Genomic DNA, 6,000 nt, shown 5'->3' with positions numbered 1-6,000 from the left:
GAAAACACAGTGTATGTGCACCTCCCTTTCGTGGGAGCCCATGAGGACCTACTTAAAAAAAATGTCAACTGCTGAAATGGATTTAAATGTTTGCTGAGCCTTTTTTTTTTTTTTCCTCTTTTCTGTTGTTCTATGTAAGTGCACGTATGGATAGACATGTGCATAGATGTTGGATTTACAATATTCTTAAATAAAGAATGTTCAAAAAAAAGAAGAGGCTTTCTGGGTTTTTAATCATCCTGCTTTGAAAGCAAACCTGTCCTAGCAGACTAGGTTATAACTGCAGCCAAGGGTAATTTCTTTTTCCATCCTGCCGTAAAGAGAAGAACCTGCCATAAGGATAGAAAACTAGATAATTTCTTTGTAACCAGTTAGATTTCTGACTGAATAGTTTGTACAGCTAAAGGTAATGCCTCTTCGAGCTTCAGGAATGTATAAAACATGTTTGTAATGTTGCTTCAAAGGGCAGTTTTTTCCACGACTTGTAAAGTACAAACTTCTGCTTACTTGCGAGAATTAAACTACCTAGAGCGTGAGCTTGATTCTCTGTCTATTTCTTTATTGATAAACTTCATTGAATCCTTGTAAAGAGGTATTTTTCTGACATTAAATTGGCACCCGAACAGGGACCCAGGGTTTCCCCAGAAAAGAGGCTAAGCCCGGTGGTAGGTGGCCGTTCGCCAGCCATTCGCCGGGCGATCGCCAGCCGACCACGATTTAGCAAAAAAAAAAAAGATTAAAGTTGACAGAAAGTAAAAGTATATGGCTATTTATTATGTGGTATTGTAAGATATTTGTGCCAAATATTTACACAACTATAGTTTTACAAAAAGGCACTTTTGAAAACAAAAATACAATTTAAATTAATAAACAAAATGTTTGCACCTAATTTAAATCCTAATTTAAGTCACATTTACAAATAAATTAAATTAACATAAATGAAAAAGTGCAAACAAAGCACCAACACACGTCTCACTTCCAGGCCAATGAATAACAACAGAGAACTCTGAAAATTAGACAGATATTTTACTGTACTGTGCTTTTTGTGGCACAGGCTGCATGTTGGATCTCTACATGGAACAAAACAAAGCATCTCTAATGCTGAATTTAATAGCATCATTTTACTGTTAAACTAGGATAATATTTTCACTAAGCACAAAACATGCTTACAATATTTGTTCTTGTAAAGCCACCTGCTGAATTTTAGCTCAACTAACCATTTTTGGTTAAACCTGCTTGTTATGTTTATTGCTGTGGCTCCAGGGACTAACTCCAGTGGTAGCTGAAGGTGGCTCGGCCTCAGGGCTCATTAAAGTTGCGCAGAGCTCCGCGGACTCGAGCGCGCGGTGGAGGTGTTTATACTTGCCGCTTACATCGGTGAATTATTCTCCAAAAAGATGGGGGGCAGTACGCTACGTAAACAGCACCAAGTTACAAAAGGTGCACAACGCGACACCACGCGAGGTCTTCGCGCAGGGGCGGGGACAGCGCGATTGCATCACTGTTGGCGCGCGCACCCTCGTACTGTGAGGTAGATAAAGGTAGCAGTTTTGGGGGTGCGGGTGGAAAAAAAACATGTAAAAAATTACTTATTTATAATAACAAAGTGGAGCTTAGCCTGGCGGCCGGGTCATCAAAGCCTGGTGTCCCGCCAGGCTTATAATACACTGGGGGAAACCCTGGGGACCTCAGCAACCTAAATCTCCTCCAGGTTTGGACCACAATCAGTGCACGGTGGTGTCTGGGCCTCCTGAAAGAAAGACCTCCGCCACTGTTTTGGTAAAAGAAGTAGTTTGGGATCTGAGAGGCCAGGATGTGCTGGAGGAGAGGACAGTGACGAGGTCACTGAAAAACTGAGACCAATCAGCTTTAAGATAAAAGTACTTTAAAGGTCTTGGATCAAGAGAAAACACCAGAGAAGTTTTGTGTCGCATTAGGACAAAATATCTTTTTAGGACAGTGTTATATTAGGACTGTAGTCTGTAAAAAGATGTCTTTAACAAAGTACTTTGTGTTTTAAAAATTTGTAAATAATTGCAGTACATGTGTTGAGTCAGGACATAAGAGATGTAATCCAGGGGGATGGTAAAATGATTCAAATAATAAATCCAGATAATGTATGGATGAATGTGTTTATATAACTATATCATCTTATAATTACTATTTTACTCTATTATGAAGCACTTTGTGATAATTACTGTATCTATTAGAAGTGTTAGAAGTAAATCTTATTTACTTGTATTGTAAAACAGCTGGTAAGAAAATTTGATTTTAAAGGTCAATTGGATGTTGAGGACTGTAAGAAACCAGTGAAGAGAACTGATGATGTCCCTAACTCTTTTTCTCTTTTCTTCAGAGGATGATAATATTGTAATATTGAGACAAAGAAATGTGCTTCCAGCCCAACCTCCTCCTCCATACAGCTAACTGCACTTTCCACACTCAAAGTCTGCCCCGACCTGACCTCTGTCTCCTCTGCTTCAGACAGAGTCCTCTGTCCTCTATGAACCCTTTATCCTCTCTATATAACTGTGTTGGGTCTTTTTTTTAATTTGAAATGTTTGTGCTGCTGCCACTCTTGGCCAGGTTCCTCTCGGAAAAGAGACTTGTAATCGCAACGAGATCTATCTGGTTAAATAAAAGGTAAATAAATAAATAAATTTGATGATGAGTTTTATGCTCAGCAACTGAAGAATGCAGTTTTAAGGGGGTACTGCCAGGAACTAGTAATTTCATTACAAAACATTGGGTAACTTATAGAGCTTGTCTTTTGAGACACACCCTAGAATAAGCTAGACATGCTGAATCATAGATTAACAACAAAAAGCAAGGGAAGAGAAAAGAGATTTTAAAAAACTAAACAAACAAAAAAACACCACAACCTATCGATGTGATAAAAGGTGATGAGTGGTGGTTCTCCTGATGTGTGTTTTTCTGAGGTGAGCCAAACTTAGAATTAAGTGGACAGAGAGGACATGAGTGAGAGGGTTCAGAGGAGGACGAGGTGGCCAGGACGGCTCATAGGGAATGGTGCTTGTGATGTGTGTGGAAAATGGACATTGAGCCTTAGAGTGCAGAGAAACAAGAGACCAAAAACAGGAGGAAGAGGACGTGGCTGAAGACTGGACTGCATGACTAGCAGGATCAGGTCATACATTTTCTTCTAAAATTAATATAGAGAAACGGGAAGATCATGAAATTTTACCCTACCAAAATCCAACTGATCTACTAAAATTAGAACTAAAGCCCACACTCACCCTCTTTATATTTGTCAATTCTCTGTGATACAGAGATATGCAAATCGGTGATAAATGATATGGGAAATTTACACAAATCATCAAATTTATTTTTGTGTGAGCTGCTACCACCATGAGCTACATCTTTGTACTGTCAAGAAAGCTATCTCACAATTCTTTTAAAAAGAAATGTGGTGAAATTAGGCATTAGTGTTATTTTAAAGAAGCAGGACATGAAGGCAGTGTGAAATGAACCAAGAAACAGGACTGAGTGATATTTTGGTGTTAAATGGAGAGGGAATTCCAGATTATTATTATAGTCTGGATTTAGTCAGAGTGGGGCAATAATAGGAGACCTGTTGAAAAAAGTAAAAACCTAAGTGCCACCAAAAGCAGAAAAACAAAATTCAAATCACATGTATGCCACAATGTATTTTAAATGTGACTAAATAATGCAAATTCAGATTGACTAATCTGTATTGAGATTATAGAGAAATCATGGGGCATTATGTTGTCTCTTTCCAAATAAAAGTCTTTATTCTAAAGTAATAAAGTGCCTCAAGTTATGTTGGAGGGAGAAAATCAACTACATCTGCAGATGTGGGAACCTTTGTGATGTATCCTGGGAATTTAATATGCAATCCAACTGCAAATTTAATTTCAAAGATTTAATTAAGTGATAATCACTACAAGAAGGCAAGCTGAGACAAAATGACCCTTTCAGAAGGAGAGGAAAAAGGACTCCAAATCATACCTGACACTTTATGTCATAGGGACCAACAGATGTAGGTCTGATAAAAGGTGAATTGCCTGTAGGGATCAAACCAAAAGTAGCTTATTGTTCCCATCGGAGGCAATATCTATTAAGACCCGAAACAGAAGAAAACCGTAAAACTGACTTTTTGGCATTGTTTAACTTTTTAGTTGAGCAAGGTCATAAAGTTAGTAAAACTAAACCACTGTTGTGGAAGAAAGAGGGTAAATATCTGGGAAGGCCACTCCCTAGATGGAAAAAAGGAAACAAACCATACTGTCTGCACCAAAACTGTGAACAGAAAGACAAATGGTATGTAGAAAAGTTTCATCATTGTCTGCTTTGAGTTATGACACACTAATGGCAGCACATGATAAGATTTCCTGGACACCAGAGGCCGAAGCTGCCTTTGTGAGGTCAAAACTAATTTTAGTCAGCCCTGAATTTGTAGGTCTGCCTAATTATAAAATGAGATATTGAAATGATAGTGTTGTTTAGAGCAGATTGCTGATATGCCTTTTGAAGATGCAGAATTAACTTCGATTGTTGATGGTTCATATAAGAAAAATGAAAATGGGATGAAAGCATCAGGTTATGTTGTTGTGAGACACTTAGGGGTGATAAAAGTTGAACCCTTTCCTCAGCCGTCAAACTGGTTAGCTTAACAGAACCCTGTAAAATAGCAAAGAATTAAGACGTTAATATTTACTCTGATCGTCAACATGCAATATTCTACTGTCCACGTGTTTGCTCAACAGTGGGAGAATAGAGAAATTGTAACTTCTACAGGAAAGATCTCATTTTGAATTTGCTGGATGCAACAAAACTCAGAACAAGATGGTGATTTTTTTTAACTCATGATATTTTTAAAACATGCAGACTCAGTCTTTAGAGACTGAAAATGAGAAGTTGAATAAATTAGGGGCTAAACAGAACACAAAGGGATTGTACTTTAAAATCCTCCTTCATACCAACCAATGTTGTTGTTGTTTTTTTTAACTACAATAAGATGATTTTAATTTCTGACTGAGATGTTTGTTACATAAGAATTTTTCATGACTGTTTCTTACATTACTGGACAATAAAAAGCCAGAAGGTAGCTTGTTTTTTTAAAACTACCCTTGTAAAGAGGTATTTTTCTTACACTCACCGAAACATGTAATGACCAAGTGTCCAAGTGAAGGTAAAACCTGAAAAATGAGGATGTTAGAAAACCTAAAGTTCTCTGTGGCTCCTCACAGAATACTGGCCTTCATTCCCGACAGCTATTTTAAAATGGAGAAGTGCAGTTTTGAAAGAGTTATTACTGAAGTTAAGCTTCATCTTCTTGTTAACGCCCACCACCAAAGGCAAAGCAGTAGTGACCATGCACACATCTTTTGACTTTTACCTACAACTAAAAAAAGGATGAACAAACACAGAACTCTGGTTTTAATATTTTCTTACTGTTATTTTCCCAACTTATTCAGGATTCATTTAATTGTTTTATTGTTTACTTTTAAAGTATTAAATGGATCAGATCACATGGCAGTTAGAGCTTGACGGTCATCCATGACTGCTTTCTGAAAGTGGGGTATTTTGGTAACAGAGAGTTACTCCCAATAGTTAACAGTAAAAATTTAAACAATGATCTAGTACAAGTTGTAAGTGCTCATAATGGGTGTTGAGGTTCAGTCTCAACTACTAACAAACTAAATTTTAGCTAAATATCTGTGAAATTGACTGAATTGCAGGTCATTAGGCTGTGGCGGTCATCTTGAATCGGTTTGACTGAGTTAATCAGTTGTAAATGTACATGTAATATATACTGGAAGTTTATTTAAAATTCAACCAGTGGGTTATGAGATATTTCGCTAATAAATAGACCCACGAACACACACAGACACGGGCAAACCAATATCTTGCCTTCTGCGGCGGGCGCTATCAATGATTCTCGTTGTAACAGCAGTCCTGAGCTGTAATAGACTTCACCGGAGAGTAGGTGGTCATTAAATTAGCAGATCTGTCTGT

At 37.6% G+C, this 6,000-nt stretch overlaps 1 protein-coding gene across 5 annotated transcripts in view; it reads right to left on the bottom strand.

Moving 5' to 3' along the window:
- Positions 1–6,000, bottom strand: part of tmem68 (transmembrane protein 68) — a 53,698-nt gene that overhangs the window by 47,493 nt on the left and 205 nt on the right. The window lies entirely within an intron of this gene.

Source organism: Kryptolebias marmoratus, linkage group LG20 (genome assembly GCF_001649575.2).
Source record: "Kryptolebias marmoratus isolate JLee-2015 linkage group LG20, ASM164957v2, whole genome shotgun sequence".
NCBI classification, from domain to species: domain Eukaryota; kingdom Metazoa; phylum Chordata; class Actinopteri; order Cyprinodontiformes; family Rivulidae; genus Kryptolebias; species Kryptolebias marmoratus.
This window is presented reverse-complemented; position numbering and strand designations above follow the sequence as displayed.